General features: G+C 33.8%; 1 long non-coding RNA gene across 1 annotated transcript in view; it reads right to left on the bottom strand.

Moving 5' to 3' along the window:
- Positions 1-19,255, bottom strand: part of LOC144961274 (uncharacterized) — a 72,293-nt gene that overhangs the window by 32,159 nt on the left and 20,879 nt on the right. The window contains exons 6-7 of the long non-coding RNA XR_013643114.1: positions 18,728-18,848; positions 5,676-5,741 (exon numbers count right to left, since the gene is read on the bottom strand). This is a non-coding gene — a long non-coding RNA (uncharacterized LOC144961274). The remainder of the gene's footprint in view (positions 1-5,675; positions 5,742-18,727; positions 18,849-19,255) is intronic.

Genomic DNA, 19,255 nt, shown 5'->3' with positions numbered 1-19,255 from the left:
AAACTTTGTCAGCATGTAAAAATGATGTTAATCTACAAAAGAGACTATGAATATGATTGACCGATACAATTATTGTTTTTCGTACCGCATCAAAGTTATGCCATTTGACTGGTACATTTTCACACAGATGCTAAAATCAAATTTTATAACGATAATATTTAAAATATCCTAGTTTATTCTATAGACAATTATAAGAAGAGTGTATTTTCCAATTCGAAAGTAATCGGTTGATAAACAAAAAAGTTTCAAGGGCGCGGGGGCGAAAACTGCAATATTTCGGAGAAAAAAGATTTCGAATGTGTTCATCCAACCTTCTGTGATCACCTTTGGAGTACGGATTTCCTTCATTTCTTGCCTGGGTCTCTTCCACTACCAACCCGTCATTACGTCTGGCACGCCTTGCCTCGAGCGATGCTTCTGTGGTTCGCTTCCTGGCCTGTTTAATTCGATTAGCATCAGTTATCCATAAGAATTGCTCGCTTAGTAAACCGCTTGATATTTGCATATTTTCTAAAACATCTCTTAATGCCACCGTGGCATCCTTGAATATCAGCACCGCCAGACCCACAGTACATTTTAAACAGTTTTTAATCCGTGATATGACTGTTTTGGACAAATATTCCATGTTAAACTTTTCAACGACTCATTAGCATTTCGCATAAAAAAGTGAAGGCACTTACGTAAAAGGTCTGGATGCGACAAGTCGCGGAAAACGGTCTTACACGGCTCCATAATCGCAGATGATAAGCTATTGTCATGCGACCGTCCCGCATTCACCCCCCTATACTTACACCATTTTTCACCGCATAGACTATGGTACGGATTCTCATCCGTGGATAGCTTATGGAAGTAAATGGCCCACATTTCTTTACCCATACCAGTCAAGTCATGTTTATTGGCACGGAAAGCATTGTCGTAATATGTTTATATTTCGTCTATCACTTTATCTGTCAATCTGCCTTTCCCTCCTAATTTCTTCCCGTCAATCATTGATTTTCCAGACATTGAATATTTAAACCTTACTTAGCCGGGTACCCATTCTCTTTTGTACATTCCACATTCTCAACTGTCGCTTCCCCGTAAGGTTTAGCATTTTCTACGGTTCTAAAACTATTTGTATCCCCATCACCGATAAATCGGGTGTATCGCAAATGATGCTTCTCCGCATAGAGTGAACAGATGTCCGTTGCTACAGCGGGCTCTTTGGAACCCGAAGAACCGAAATGCATTAATCTCCATCTTACGAAAACTTCCGAATCTTCCCTATGTTTAGATTTCCATCAATCGCATGACTCACATAACTTTGATTTTACACCAGTATCGAGTAATTTCCCTGTCGTACAACCTATTGCGGTTACTAGTCCATACTTTGCCGAGAGCCCCCTTATCACCCCTTGTCAAAGTTTATTGACTACATAACCCTCATTAGCACATTCCAGAACAGTTCCATCACTGATCAACTACACTACTATCACTACTTACACTAACAGCACCTTTCTTCGCATTATTTGTAAGCGTATTACCATGAAATTTACGATTCATTGGTCTGACAACACTGCGAAAACACAGTATTCTTGAAGAACGCTATTCATAAAGGACGCTTTGAATTTATCTTTGTTTATAAAAGACAAAAATAGAACTATGCAAATATGTACGCTCATTGTATTTTAATAATAGCAAACAATCAATCCTAACCTCAAAACGAAAGTCAAAATTATATTTTTTTTCGCTTGCTAACCCATAGACTAGGTGTGAAAAAATATTGACTTACTAAAAAACTATTGGATGGATTTTTAAAATTCAAAAAGTATCAGAAAATTTAATAAAGTCTCCATAAAATTCAAATACTACTTTCGTAGAATTCGTCATTCGCCTTTTTTCACTTTTTCCTGGTGATCCTGGCCCCTTAAGGTTTTTAGCAAACTCAATGCCAATGCATTTTGCTGTTTTTACATGTTCCAGGTTTTGAGCATGAAGTTGGTTTAACTTGTAATCGGTGCTTTCTCATTTGTGATTGTTAGAACATTGTACTTTGATACGATGAATTCCATTTGATTTATTGTTTCCCATTCTTGTGGTTTAGCTAGAACGTCATTTAGTATTTTGCAGTCATCCGTTGTTCATATCTCATTATATAATGCTGTGTGGTCAGCAAAGAGACGCAATTTTGACCGTATACCTAAAAAGGTGGCGAAGGACTGAGACCTGAGGTATACATCATTTCATCATCCCAATAGTGGAAGTCTCGCCAGCTACAAGACCTTTGTGGGTGCCATTGTCAAAAAACGCTGCAATCCATTGTAAGATTTTGTTGCCGATGCAAACATCATAAATCTTCATGAATAGTGGTTAGGAATTTTGTCGAAGACCTTAGCAAAGTCCAGTAGCGTTAATTAATTGCAGCAGTCTTTCTTACTGTTGGACATTCTTTTTCTGCACTATGCCTTTTGTTACCGTCTGAATAACCGTTTGATGGTAGTATTTATCAATGGTTGGTGCAATTTCCTTTAACTTTCCTTGGTTGGTATACGTTTGGTCATCATTTGGTTTAGGTGGTCATTGATGGCAATCCAAACGTCCTCAGAGCTTTTACGATGTTGATTATTATTTTTTTTTTCACTAAAAAGACTTGTTTCTGTCCGCGTTTTGGCGGCATTTTCCTTTTCTAAATATTAATAAGGTGCGATTATTTTTGTGTGATTTTGTTCACATTGATTGTGCTTTCCAGTATGATGATGTCATTGTCACTCATGCCTGGAATGGTTGTACACTTGACAACTAAATTTGGTCGATTTGTGATAAATAATTCGAGGATGTTTGTACCCCTTTTTGCATTTGTGTTTATTTGTCTAAGGCCACAATCTTGCAATTTGTTAATAAATGCTTGTTTATAGATTGCGGGTAATGGTAACTATGTATTTTTTCTTGATAACAGGTAGATTAAAATATCCGCTTAACTAGAGTTCGTTGTCGGGCCTAGGATATCAATACAGCGTGTTATCTCAGTCAATGTTCCATAGTTGAATTTGCAGGTGTCCTGTAGGTAGCGCCCACAGTGAGTAGGCCTTGTTATGTTTTGATATATACGAATACCGATTCCGATTTTGATTGGATGCCAAGCTTTGATACTGAGAGGTTCGTTGTTGTTGCAACCAGCACCACACGGTCCCCATCCCCTCTGTCTTTCCTGAAAACGTTGGATTCTGTTTCTGATGGAAATATTTAACTGTCCTTTATTTCAGAATGTAGCCATGTTTCAGTACCTATGATTATGTCAGGTTTTATGTCTGATATCAATTTCCAAAATTCGCGTAGTCTTGGAGTTCTACTTTGAAAGTTTATGGTCATAGTTCTAAACATGTTTCTTAGTTCAGCATTTCGATTAATGTTAGTTTGCATGTTTTCTATAATAAGAGTGTTAATTTTGAGTTGGTTCTGTTATTGTTTCTCTTTATATCATTTGACCTCGTGTTGGTCTTTTTTTCCTCTTTGCTGTTATTGGTTTATTTTTAGATGTCCCGTTCTCATTAAACAAAAAATAAGTCCAGCATACCATAAAATGATCAGCCGATATCATTGTGTTTTGTTGATATGTTGATATGTTGTTTTCTATTGGTATGGTGTTGTGAATACCGTTGACTGGAATGTTTATCAGAGACCGTGGAAACCGTTGTGTGGTCGATTAGAATTAAAAGGTGGAGGTCTGTGACCTAATTGAATATTTAATATTCTTCATTTTCGCACACCAGCACGACTTAGTTGTAATCACTAGCTATTGTTACCAATGATACCAATACGATTCTGTGTCATTCCATATTTTGGCGTAACACGGGTAAAAATAGAGATGACGCATCGAGACTAAAAATCTTTTTGGCTGGGAAGTGGATATTTTGAATTCTCTGAGCAGTTTTCAATGGAAGGCTTCTAGTTTATCTTTTTCGCTTTTTGCTGGTGCCCTTGTTCGACAGTTGCAAATAAGTATTGATTTAGCAAGGCCTTGTATAGCTTTATTTTGGTTTTTCTTTTCATTTTTTTCTTCTGAGCCATGCGTGTGTCAACTTATTGAGAGCGGATGTCAACACATCTTCTTTGTCTCCAATTAACCATCACTTTTTTTGTCTATTACCGCTTGATCGTCTTTGTCAAATTTCGTAAATGATTGAATTAGTTCTCCCTGATAGTAGGTTCTAATGCGTCTTTATAACCAACGAATTCATGGTATGTAGGAACGATCACAAATCTTGATTTTTTTTATAAGAGAGGAGCTACATTGTTACCGCCCAAGTAATCATTATTTTTCAAATTATAGTGACACAATGATTATCGCAAAGAGCATTTTTGTTCCAGATCTCAAATTTACGTGAATATAATAACAGAGACTCAAACCAGGGATATTTAGATTGCAGTAAAAATTATCGTCATATCAAGCATCGCAACAAATATATAGTAATTGCGGATTTGACAAGATTAATAAGCTCTTATAATTTTATAGATTTATAACTTTTCCTTGAATTCTTTATCCTTTGTTACGATAATAAAAATAGTTTCAAAGTAATAGCAATATAATATTTGTCTTTTGGAACATTTTACACAAGTATTATACTACAGATAGAAAACGAATTACAATGTTCCTTTCCATAAATAATATAATGTAATAAAAAACTAATTATACAAACGAATTAAAGATCTGTGAAAGTGTTATAAAACAGTGTCAGAGAAATACAAGCAAAGCCTCTCTCCCCAAAATAAACAGAATGTCTTGGAAAAGGATATAACCTCATACCTCCTTATTACCAATCAGACGTGCGACCATTACGTCATAGAGATTACAATATTAGCTCATTTACAAGGGTGCGCGTTTTTTTGGTGTGAGCTGTCACAATCATTGAATGCGAGAGGTTGACGACAAAGACATTCGAGGTTGGTTGTTTATATTTATTGGATTGTTCTCTTTAAATTGCCAGTTTACACAGTTTAATTTTCAGATCTTAATTTACACCAGTGCCTAATCCTTATTTTGTCACAGACAGCCAGTGATTAAGCAGAATCAAACCGTCGACAAAACAGTTTCATTAAAATATAAAATGCATTTGAATTAAATATTGAAATTAAAAACCCTTGGCAGGTAGAACATATAAATAATGGTTTTATATATAACCTAAACAGCCACATTTATAGGTCTCTGTCGTACTTTAAAAATCACGACATAACGAAATCAGTGTGAAAAAAGAATAAATCGGGGCTACATCTGCTTCATCAAAATTAAGCCTTAAGGAACTTCAGTCTTCAGCAATTTCCGAAAGATGATAAATATTCACAGGAGTGTGTCCGAGGAGTGAGTGCGTTCCATAGGCGTGGAAGAATGGAGGGAAAATGAATGTTAAGGTAGAACCATTTAGGATATAGAATGATCTTATTTTTCGAGTGGATTTTCATTTTTTACTTAGTTCTTGCAAATATTGCGGTGCCAATGCTATTTCTCCAGTGCTGGTATTATATTTTTTTTTCCACTCACTTATTCTGGTACACAGTGATTTTTTTCGTTATTGGCGGAGGATCAAGCAGCAAGAAGTAGTCTTAACGTTGTTTTTTTTTTTTTGTTTGTTTGTTTTTTTTTTCATTAGACAATTCAATAAAGACCCTGCTGAAAATAGTATGCTTATTTAGGTACTCACTTTGAAACACCATGGGCTAAATCGATAGTTTGTTTTCCACCAATTCTTCCATAATACGACATACACCTGCAATGATAAAATTGAACATTTAAATTAAAGAAAGCATGCTTATTTAAAAGTGCAACTGTTTTTTTAGAAGGACCGAATCAAATTCTCAAATAAGAGATAACTCTCTTTTGTAGAAATTAGGAAATTATTTCAAATTATGCTAGTTGCATATAATCGGCAGTTGAATAATTTAACAAGTGAATGAAAAATTCTAAAATCTGAAACTAAGAGAATGGTATTAAAGGTTGCCTCGCCATCCCAGGCACTAGAGCCATGCACAGTGTTTCCCTAAATATGTTTCATATCCCCTGTCTTCCAATTGATTACAATTGTTTGATATTATTAAATTGGTTTCAATGTATCTTTAAAATCGATACCAGTCTTCCGATGGACTGGATACATACCATGTGAAACTGATCTTCTGGGTTCAGTGTGAGAGCATCTTAATCCTCGACTAAATAAATGCTGGTCGTCAATGTAGATAATCCACCATCGTCTATTACACCCCAGATCCGTTAAATAAGCCTATACATCCTGCTACTAGAATAGCTATGAATCATTGAAATTTCTCTGAAAGATTGATTACACACTTGCAAGGATATTTTCGTTACGTTTGTTTTGATCCAACCAGCTTTTTTCATTCAGACTTGTTTTGTAAATCACACAATTTAGAGAAAACTGATTTATTATAGCTATAAAAACTTGACACCCCGTTGCAGAATTGACTTTGTTGATCGATATTATGCATAGATTGTATCTGTTGAGAGGGGGGGGGACTGGTACTTTTAATCGTTAAAATGTTGAGATTGGAGTAATAATAGACTTCGAAGTGCCACTTTGTTTTCAAAATATTTTTTTTAATGCCTTCATGATAGACAATGGTATAGCAACAATTAAGAGTTACTAGTGGCTAATGAAGCAGTAGATGCGTAGAAGTTAATTAATCATTCTTTACGCCATTAAAACTGGATCAAAATGGATGAGGGGTTGAAGTGTATTTTTCTGATTTTATATATATAAGTGTATATAAATATATATATATATATATATATATATATATATATATATATATATATATATATATATATATATATATATATATCTTGCTTTATTGATATGAAACTAAGTACCTAACTATTTTTTTTTTTTTAAATCACCGGTTGACGATTATCAGAATTACTAATAGTAGCTAGTTCATGATGACAATGATGACTAGTCTATTTTTAGAAATTTAAAATAATTTTAATTTCCATCACATTAACATTAACTCTCTGAGTTTATGACTGCCAAAATGATGGAAAAGCTTTTCATTTATAAATCGATTCCATTATTTATTGTATTATTTATTCTCAAAAATATATATTGCTATTGTTATCATCCATATTATTATTATATTATTTATTATTATTTATTATTATTATTATTATTATTATTATTATTATTATTATTATTATTATTATTATTATTATTATATTATTATTATTATTATTATTATTATTATTAGCATCTTTAGTGTACCAGAGAGTATGATTTGATGCCCAGTTGAGGAATTTTGGTTTTCTCTAAACTTCTTTCCACTATATTTCAACTGCTTCTCTGAACATAATTCGTCATTCATGAGTTAATTATTTCAGGGATTTGGTTCAGAGAACTTTAATAAGAAGAAGAAGTGAAAGAAAAAAAGTATTCTAAGCAAACCTGATTTTTATTATATTTATATTTACAAAACACAAACATAAAATTTGTGTACTGGATCATCAGATAAAATATGATGCTTTAGAGTTAGAGATCAATTATTATTTCTGCCATTTCAAGGAAATCAATTACTATGTCAGCTGAGATATGCCGGAAATTAAAATAGAAATAATTGTGACTCACATGCTGAGAACGATATGTTGCGAGTGCGTTTATCGATGCAAAAAAAAAATAAAATAAAAAGAATTTATTGACAACAATTTAAAAAAAATAAATTAATATTTTATATAGCGCAACATCAACTAAACGCACTCAAAGCGCTTTACAATGTGTTCTTGGCCAACAGCAACATTTAAAATTTAGGACGTAACATGACGCCTGTTAGGCAATATTACATTTGTGTTTCGGACAGAGACAACCCTGTTAACGACCTGGTACTCATGTTACACCAAATTACAGTGAGAGAAGTGAGTAACGAGCCTTTCCAAGGACTCAACTATTCGCTGAACGATGCTCGAACACAGGACATTCCAATCCAAAAGCGAGTGTAATACCACAAGACCACATAGCCGCAAGGGAAAAATATGAGACTTGGATAGATTAATTTTTAGGATAGTGAATTTAATTTATTGTAGAGTGAATGTCAGGTGAATGTTCTCATGTTGTTGCAGTAATCCATAAACTGCAGAATTGGTTACAAGCTGGATTACAAGATATACCTTCAGATCCAAGCTGCACACAAGCCTTCCAAAACAGTGAAATAAACCTCGTGGCCAAACACCATAATAATGTAAATCGGCGACCAGTCATGGCAATTATTGAGGACAACCGGCAATAAAATGCATTCAAATCACTGGGACAAAACAATCTCTTGTTACAAGGGTAGACTGCTTGATTTCAAGGGATTTGCATCGTTTGTGACACGATTAAATCATTTGAGTACCAGATGATAGGGGGATAAGTTGTAAATCTGAAGTTGAAAGCATCGGAGGAAAAGCAAGACAAAGGGATATTGTTCGAAGGGGAACAAAGGATGAACAATATTACGATGTGCCTTTTTTGGCATTGTTAAAAGTCACACTCAAGCAAAGGATACAGAAGATTATGCTTAAATGTTGACATATATACAAAACTAATAACTATAAATTTTCATAACAGAGAGACGATATACTGGGAGAAATAGCATCAAAAAAAGTGTTATACATTTGATTGTCTCCCTGTCAACTATGTGACCCTGCCAGTGCGGGGGGAATATATGAGCAAAACTATTCTAAAACAAAGACAGAGAGCGACGTGGAAAGGGAAAACAGATTTGGGGGGGTAGAAAACACAATGGGTGACCTATGTACCCACAATGGAAGGCGATAAAACCCATCCAGCTATGGCAAATTGGTTGGTCTTCAAGATTCTAAATTTTATTTGTAAGCATCATCCGTATATAGCTGGAATTCAATTCAGATTCCAAAGAATTAAACAAAAATATTGAGTGCTTACTAACGATTTGTAGGGATGCTTTCCATAATATCTATGATACCCAGCTATCCTGACACCATAGGGTAGACAACATGGTTAAAAAACTAAAATAACCTCGACAGAACCTGGGATCTTTGCTGCTTTGGTAGACGATCGCTCTGCAATCTAAGTTTTAGATGTGATTGTATCCGATAAAGATAACAATATTAATCCAAATTATGGTTGGCAACTTGCTTTTAATTCCTTTCTTGGTCATTTGGAACAAATCATTTGCAATAAAAGTATTTTATAACAATAAAACAAGAGAAATAAACATGAAAAAAATAAAATTTATTTCAAAGAAATATAATCAACTGTCGATTTTTTAAAAATATACCTCTCAAAATTTTTAATATACAACTGGTGAGAAGTCGTTTATATTAGATGAACAGAAGTTATTAGGCCTTTATGAATGTAGAACTAGAATGTTATCTAATATATTGGTCATTGACATGAGATTTTTATAGCGTAATGTCCACTAAACATGCTCAAAGTCAAAGTGCTCGACATGGGGTCCCTAGCCAACAGCACCACTTAACATGTTGTATGAGACATGACGCCTGTTAGGCGATATTATATGTTTTTTTTCAGAGAGACACCGTGCTGTCAACTGACAGTTACTCATTTTACACTGATTTGGTAGACAGCTATTATCTTTTGTGTACATTAAAAGAGAGGAGAGAAAAACGACATGGATCTATTGAGATGTTTGTGTTTTGTCTATCATCACTTTAGCAAATGCAAGAAGCCAGCTTTGACATTTGACAGAGAATATTGGAATCCAGCATTTGAAAATAGTTCCTTTGGACAAACAATGATGCCAATGATGAATTCTATATTGGCAGTCTACTCTCTCATCAGGTGAGTTCTGGTTTATTTTGGAGCAAGTGCATATATATCATGAATATTGCATTTATTGGTGCCTCATAGTTCAAATTTCCCTTCACATTGTTTTCTCTTTTATACTGAATATAATCAAAGTCATTGAAAGCACAACCATTATGTTTATGATGCACACAATAGTGAGGGCATAAAGTTTGTAAGGAGACAACAAACTGATTAGATTTGATTAATTAAAGTGAACATACTTAGGTCAACTTTATCATTAATAATTTTAAATTTCGTTTGGCCCTACCTATTTTTTTTGTCTTAGAGACCTTTGATGCTATCATCTGGATATCTCCAGAGACAAATTGGGGAATCCAGAGTCTAAGTCCCGAATTATCAACCTCGCTTTGAATTGTGAAACCCTTGTCCACCATTACCCCATCTCCCAGTTTGACCATATTGTTTTTAATCAATTTCTGCAAAAGGACTAGCAGACCACTCCTCGTTGTAATCTCCTTGTCAGAGATGGAGCCCAAAAACAAAATACTTACAAAAGTAAATGCCCCAGAAGGCTCCACTCCCACAAGAAGGTTTAATGTAGTCGCGGATTTATAGTCTGAATACAATAAACTTTGATTTTTTAAGGACCTGGGTCTGCTTGTCTTTATTTTTTTACCATCAATAATAACTAATGTGTCCGGAAAATATTTTTAAAACTTGTGTGGCATGTTAATTTTATTCTATATGGTGTCCCGATCAGGCCATACTGGCAAACTGCCAAGCCTGAAATACAAGTAATTGATTCATGCCTTAAATTGAATTCCTACATCATTTTTTGATTTTTTAAAGAAATTGGCAAGATGCAAGAAAGTGTGATTTTGGCGCAATTTCATCATAACAAGTAAAAATTGATCTATAATGGGCAAGCAATGTGTTGCTTTCATTTGTGTTGATATGGTAAATGACAATTCTGTATTGCTTGGTACGACAAAGGTGAATATTTTTTACAAAATCTTCATACAGGAAACCAGTATAGCTCTTTATAGCTTCGTTTGGTACGTGGTGTTTTCAATGGGCAAACGTGAGTGATTGCATTTATCTGCGTCAGATTTGGGGGTTTTGTCAACAGCAGCCTCTTAAGCTCTTCTCCTTTTAATAATTCTTGGGCATGGAGTCTATTAGACTCCTTCATATGTTGCTTAAGCAAAAAGACTTCTTCTTTTAGTGATAAGTTCTCTTCAACCACAGCTAACAGTGTCATGTTATAATCTGAAATAAAATGAAATTATTTTTGCAATTAGTTGTCCAGCAAACAGAGGCTAAATCAACAAACTGTAATGAATCTGGGTAAGAATATTGAATCTAATGAGACCACCCACTTTTACTTTTACCCACTTACAATGTATGGAATTGCATTAACAGTACTATCCAGTAAGATGTTGTTTTTTCTCCGTCATAGGTATTCTATGTACGATCAGTGTTTTATTTTAAATCCAGACTTTGCCATGAGTGTGTCCGGCTACATAGAGATTGAATAGCCTGCACATCTAATACCCGATATTTTGGATATGCAGATTCTGAAACCTGTACTTCTTTGCCTTTTTTAAAAGGTAGTTGCAAGTCAAGAGGAAGGAAATTGGAGAAAACATATAATGTGTCCACTCTAATGGGTCGGAGAAAAGTATTTTATATAGAAATAGAAATTAATTGCCCATGAAGGCTGTTTGACTTCAGACAATCTATGTTTTTTTTCAGACGATTAAAATAAGTTTATCACATATTCATTAAAATAAAACACCATGGCCACCTACCACAGAGACAAGTATACCATTTATGAGTAAAAATAAATCACTTCCAATTTTAAAAGTGGCGACAATAAACGCCCATTCTTGCCGCAATAAAACATTAGACATTAAACAAATGATTGAGGAGAGATCTTTTGACATTCTAACAATAATTGAAACATGGTGAAAGGAGAATGGGGATGAAAAAATTGTGTCGAATTTAACACCACTCACACATACAACTCAGTCATTTCCGAGAAAAGGAAGGAGAGGGGGAGGAAATGCAGGGGTCTATATGTCAAATTTGACCATTATATTTAATCATGATGTCAACAATTTTTCGGCATTCGAATTGGTAGGAATGGTTATTGATTTTAAACATGACTCAGTCAAGCTTTATTCAATTTATAGGCCACCACCTAGTGCGAAAATAGATTTAGAAAATCATTATTTATTGATGAATTCGAGGACTTCCTTCTTTGCCTTGACATGAAGTCAAATAAAAATATTATTGTTGGAGATTTTAACTTGCACTTTGATCGAGACACATCGGATATAAGAAATATAAATAAAGTACTTTCGTCACACCACATGACACAGCATGCCAATGAAAAGACACATCCATGTGGACACATAATTGACTGGGTATTGACCAGCCTAGACATGCAACTAGCGACACCTATCAATGTAGATGATCTTTGCATTTCAGACCATCATTTAATATATTTGGCATCACAGGGCGGACAGTACACGACACAAAAACAAAACAAAATAGCTGTTTCGCGAGATTTGAAGTAAATTGACATAGAATTTTTAAAGCGGACCACTGTCACTCTCTAACTACAAATTGTGAGAATGAAGTGACTGTTGACAATTTTGATAAAGCAATTATTAGTGTTATGGATACGCACGCACCTCTCCGGACAAGATCTGTGAACATTAGAAAAGAATCACAAGGGTACAATTTGGAGGTAAAACGTATAAAAAAAGAGAAAAGAAAGGCGGAGAAGAAATGGAAAAAATCTGGCCTGACAATTGATAAGGAAATTTAGACATCATTCAAAAATAGACTCAAAGAGGTAACAATTAAGGCAAAGCGTATGTACTATCTTTATAAAATTGATAACATAAAAAGTCCGAAGGAGCATTATACGATCTCAATTAAGCTTCTAGGCAAAGAGATCAAAACAAACCTGCCACACCACACTGACGACAAGCAACTCGCGTACTGCTATGTAGAGTATTTCATGAATAAAATAACAACGATACGGAGTGAACTTGACACAGACGAAACAGAAGCAGAATATACCTATGTTTATGGTGAACCCTTAACAGCTTTCAAAAATTTCAATAAATGAGACATAGAAAACGATTCTCTCTAGTCCTAGCAAATCATGTAGTCTCGACCCTTCATCAGCATCCCTTTTGAAGAAGTGTATTCATGATTAATCAATCATTAAGGGAGGGAATTGTTTCAGAAAGCTTCAAGAAAGAATTGGTGAAGCCATAGTTGAAGACAGCGGGACTTGACAGTGATAATTTTAAAAACTTTAGGTTGTATCAAATCTACCATCCATCTCCAAAATTATAGATAAGATTGTATTAAAACAACTTTCATGTCACGTGAAACATAATAACCTCGAAGAGTGCTATCAGTCATCCTATCGGCAAAACCAAAGCACAAAACAGCATTGATGAGAATCACAAAGGACTTGCTGCAAATTATTGATCAAGGAAAAACCACTCTCCTTCGTCTTCTTGAGCTTTCAGCTACTTCGAAGGCTACAAGTTACTTTCGGCATATCAGGGACTGCTCTGAACTGGTTTGCATCATATCTTACTCAAAGACCTCAATCAGTTTTAATTGGGGAAGTAACTTTGTCAGAGCGTGACCTTTATTTTGGTGTACCTCAAGGATCCGTTTTAGGTCCCGTCCTTGTTGTGCTTTACACTCCCCTGTTGTGATAATCTTAGAGCAACATTATCTCGCTTACCATATGTACGCCGACGATACCCAGATATATAGTACGTTTTTGCAATCCGATATAGTTTCAAAGATAACTGTGTGCGAACAATGCATCAACCATGTGATGAGATGGATGTCTGCAATTAGATTAAAATTAAATGGCGACAAGACTGAAGCCTTATTCATTGCTAGTCCCAAAAATAAGACATATCCATTTACACTGGCACTGACAATCAACGATAATGACAAAGTACAACTTACAACATCAGCAAAAAATCTCGGCATCACCTAAGAGGTGGTCTGTCTATTAAGAAACATATTAACACTATAAGAAGAAGTGCTATCTGCATTCTAAGAAATATCAGAACAATCAGACCATTTATTAATAGGGAAACTTGCAACAAATTGGTAACATCTTTGATATTCCCAAAATGGACTACTTCAATGCACTGTTTGCTGGTCTCCAGAAAATACAGAACATGGTAGCTCGCGTTGAACTGCAGAAAAACAGGAAAACTGCAGCTCCCGAATTACTACAGCAGCTGCATTGGTTGCCAGTGGACCAGCGGATTAAATAAGAATTTTCAACTATCGTTTTCAAATGCCTGGAGGGCTCGTCACCAGCATAAATCTCAAACCTCGTTGAACCGTATAACACACAGCGATCGCTTCGATCAACGAACGACCTCAAATTGAAAACACCCCACTGTCGAGTGAAGGCTGGTAAACGTGTCTTTCAGCATTCTGGTCCAAAGTTGTGGAATTTACTACCACTAAAGATACGTTCATTCTTATTCCGACAGGCTTTCTTTTGATTATGTGTATGCTTAGCGTTCTTCGTATACTGTGTTAGGGCTTAATGATTAAGTTAATCTATGTTATGCGCTCAGAGCCCTCCTGATGAAGGCATGTTTGGGGCGCTATAAATATATACCATTATTATTATTATTATTATTATTATTATTATTATTATTATTATTATTATTATTATTATTATTATTATTATTATTATTATTATTATTATTATTATTATTATTATTATTATTATTATTATTATTATTATTATTATTATTATTGTTATTATTATTATTTATTATTATTATTATTATTATTATTATTATTATTATTATTATTATTATTATTATTATATTATTATCATTATAATTATTATTATTATTATTATTATTATCATTTATATATTATTATTATTATTATTATTATTATTATTATTATTATTATTATTATTATTATTATTATTATTATTATTATTATTATTATTATTATTATATCATTATTATATTATTATATTATTAATATTATATTATTATTTTTATTATTATTATTATTATTATTATTATTATTATATATTATTATTATTATTATTATTTATTATTATTATTATTATTATTATTATTATATTATTATTATTATTTTACATTATTATTATTAATATTATAGAGTAATCTTGAACTGAATTAATAATTGATTTTAAAAGTATCCTATCAGTTGCTGGGATTTGACACTTCCAAGACCGATACATACTTGGGGGGTACATTGATTATGTAGACGAGACATGGCGACAATAATGCGCTATTACTATCCTTTAAGATTACCATCCAGTAGTTTTATAAGTGCGGTCATGTTGTCTGAAGGTATGACATAGATCTTTGGACCAAAAGCTCTGGGTTTGCATCCCGAGTGGTGTAAAATGAGTAACTGGTCATTAACGGCGACGTCACTGTCCAAAAAAATAGTTTAATATCGCCTAAAAGTGTTATGTCTCATTCTACAAGTTAAATATTGTTGTTGACCCATTGTAAATCATTGTGAGCATGTTTAGTGGAGATTGTTGTTTATAAAAGATCAAGGTTTTGTTTTTATTATAAGAACAATTAAGTAAAGAGCTTTTTCCAAGGACCCAACTTATTGTACTTAGAGTCACAGAGGGACTCAAACAAGTCAGAACGCCATACCCCGAGATTTAAAAGCTATACCTAGAACAATAAGCAGATAAATGCTAAATTTACTTCTTGGGTGAGGTTCCTGATCACCATAGTGGGCAGGGAGGTACATACTGAGTCTTCTACTTCTATCTGTTTCCCAACTTGTATTCTGGTTACGGCTTGGCTGCGATGGAAACAGTCAAATGCATAGTTATTGTTTTGGGAGATGATCATTTTTCCTTGTAAATCATCTCTGTGATGTATTATTATATTAGTTATTTTGAATGTATAATATAAGCATTTGAGTGTATTTTTCTCAGTGGGGAGCGTGCTTGTGTCCAGATGAGACTTATTGGTGATCTCAAACTAAGTACATTGATGGTATGTCTGAACCCTATTTGTTCCCATTTCCCCTTTGCGTTACTTTTTCTTGGATGCTTTAATTGTAATTCTAAAACTTTTTCCTATCCTATTTTATTGCAGTTTACTGGCGCTGATATAACCTAAATGCGTTGCAAGGGCCGTAAAACCCTTAAAAAACACACACAAAAACTAATTTCCTCAAAATAAACCTTTGACTTTTAGAAAATAGCATACACCAATTATAATATATCCCAACAATCCGTTCTACGTTAAAATAAGCTGTAATGTGATTTTCTTTTACATATAAATATGTGGGTCCGATATCTCGCTTTGCATGCAAAGGAAACTGGTTCGATTCTGGCCCCAATGCATCTTGCTCACACAGTGATGGATGGTCTGTTAGGCATTGAGTCTTGAGGAAAGTACTTTGTGATACACTAGCATACTACCATAAGTACAACATACACTGTGAAAACTGGAGTAATAAAATATGGCTACATTGGTCCTATGGCTCTGAAAAAAAGACTACTTGTTTTTCCTTTTCTCATTTTTTGGGGTCGTGGAAATTTGTTTGTTCAACCGGATCAAACTTAGACACATTGATCAACACTCACTATCACCTTTGATAATTTCAATCAGTAAAGCAGGGTTCAACTCATTTACCTGAACCTGCAATCTGATTTGTTGAATTCATTAAGCAAATGTCACTATTAATAAGGAAACACATGGATATATCAAACACCCATAGCCACATGATTAAAAAAGAGATACCGGTCAAAAACTCACCCTGATACCATTCCCTGATCAGTGTCCCTCTCCCTCAGAGGTTGAAGTCGACGTTTGCTTGGTGTTAATTTTGTTCTTGGCTTTGGATATTGAGTTTCCAATCAATAACTTGGTTGATCAAGTTCAGGATCGGGGAATCCTTAAGTCGGCTCACCATCTTTGAAATGCTGCAATTTAAGTTGAAAAGATAAAATAAAATCATTTGATTTGACCGCATCAGTAAAAAATGTATTTTCTCTTCTATTCTTCTTAGTATTAGAAGAATAACAACAGTAACATCTCCTGTCATTTTCCACATCGGCTGTTACCAGATATTAAATATATAAAAAAGAGATAAACATCGTATCTACTTGTCTTAATCTGTACTAATAAATGAACGGCTCAAATAAAGTATTATCAAAGTCTTTAAAATTGTTCGACTAACTTCAAGTTCAATGTTGAATTTGATTAGACTTAGACTTATACCAAGCGGCCGGGAGTCAAGTCTCTAAAGTCAACGTGAATAGTGAAAAGAGAGAGATGATGTTTACAGAAATAATCATAAAACAATCCTTGGCAAAAAAAAAAAAAGATCCTTATTTTCATACGATACTGATTGATATAAACTATGTTGAATATCAACTTACCTTAGAACTAATGTTACGGTTGTTGTTGATCTTCGCTGAATTCAGCTGATTGTGAGGGCGAGCGCAAGCCCTGATCCATCGCTTGCATGGAGGTTTGTCGATCCACGACTTGATAAAAGAAAAAGAAAATCGTACGCCTCACGATCTCTCTGGATATCGACTGTCGCTGTCACAAAGGCCCCTTGGACATTTTTTACCCATCTTTTCTTTAATTTAAAGAATTATGCATCAGACTTAGCTTAAGACTACTCAGTCATTACTATTGTTTGTAAACAACCACCTAACCATGTCCGAGTGTAATATCCAGGTCAGGGCTCTGAGGGTGTGTAACGAATCTCGTGTTTTGATTGCTTAACAATCTACCGGTTAATTGGCGGGGGGGGGGGGGGGGCTTCATCTTTAGGGTGTGTGTGTGGCGGAAAGTACTTATTTCAGACTAGCATCCAATCTAATGGATAGCAAACAGTTGATTCAGCAACACAGAATTAAGGATAGAGTCATGCGTTAGACCTCGAGGCGCTAAAAGACTTTGGGCAGAAAAGATACACCTACTGTTCACAAGTTCATGACACCATATTATAGTGAAACATTCTAATGCTAACGGATATATCTGTGCCTCTAATACAAAGGGACGATTTACATTGGAAAAAGTCATCCTCCTTGAAAGGAATAATACCTTTTTACTGCACCATTTCGGTTAAGGTTCCCGGAGAGGGCCAGGGGAAAACCAAGCAAATTAACTAATTCATAGACAATTCCATAATGTAGCACCGAAGTGAAAACATGATTGGGTGAAGTATTATTATTATTATTATTATTATTATTATTATTATTATTATTATTATTATTATTATTATTATTATTATTATTATTATTATTATTATTATTATTATTATTATTATTATTATTATTATTATTATCATTATTATTATAGAATAATCTTGAATTGAATTTATAATTGATTTTTAAAAGTATCCTATCAGTTGCTGGGATTTGACACTTCCAAGACCGATACACACTTGGGGGGTACATTGATTATGTAGACGAGACATGGCGACAATAATGCGCTATTACTATCCTTTAAGATTACCATCCAGGTAGTTTTATAAGTGCGGTTATGTTGCCTGAAGATATGACATAGATCTTTGGACCAAAAGCTCTGGGTTCGCATCCCGAGTGGTGTAAAATGAGTAACTGGTCATTAACGGCGACGTCACTGTCCAAAAAATAGTTTAATATCGCCTAAAAGTGATATGTCTCATTCTACAAATTAATTATTGTTGTTGACCCAATCGCTGCTAAGTGGACAGGGCGGTCAGTAGAACAAACACTCCTTTATTCAGGAACATCTCATTCAGGTCCCTCTATCAACTAAACTAGGCTATGGAGATATCCTCCCACCTGCACCAAATGTGTACACAATATTGACTATTTTGGTGTCTTCAAACATTGGTCAATCTTCTTGCTCGTTGCACCATTAATATTTCTTCAAATAACTTACGTTGGAGGGGGAGTAAAGTGTACCCAATCCTTATCCAAGTTACGCTTCCATTCAAACTCAATACAAGTGTAGTGGGATATTTCTTCCATACCTCTTTTAATGCGTTTCTTTTGTTTAGTGTCTGAATTGAAGAAAAAAAAATAGTATAACTCATGTATTAATTGTGTGTCGTATTGTACGTAGGTTTTGGGAATAATAATTTGGTGTTGACATTTTTGATGTTCACCGTTGACATTTGTAATAAGATTAAAATAGCTCACTGGTTTTTTTCTTAAAATTGTAAGACATAAACAATAAATGGTCTTAACAGATGACGAAATCCTTGGAAAAAAACTTTAAAATAATAATAATAATAATAATAATAATAATAATATAATAATAATAATAATGATGATAATAATAATAATAATAAATAATAATAATAATAATTAATAATAATAATAATAATAATAATAATAATACTAATAATAATAATACTAATAATAATAATACTAATAATAATAATACTAATAATACTAATAATAATAC

The sequence above is a fragment of the Berghia stephanieae genome, unplaced genomic scaffold, assembly GCF_034508935.2.
Source record: "Berghia stephanieae isolate SIO BIC M18660-M18661 unplaced genomic scaffold, UCSD_Bste_1.3 scaffold2, whole genome shotgun sequence".
NCBI lineage: Eukaryota > Metazoa > Mollusca > Gastropoda > Nudibranchia > Aeolidiidae > Berghia > Berghia stephanieae.
Note: the sequence above shows the minus strand (reverse complement) of the source record. Positions and strands in the feature narration are given on the sequence as shown.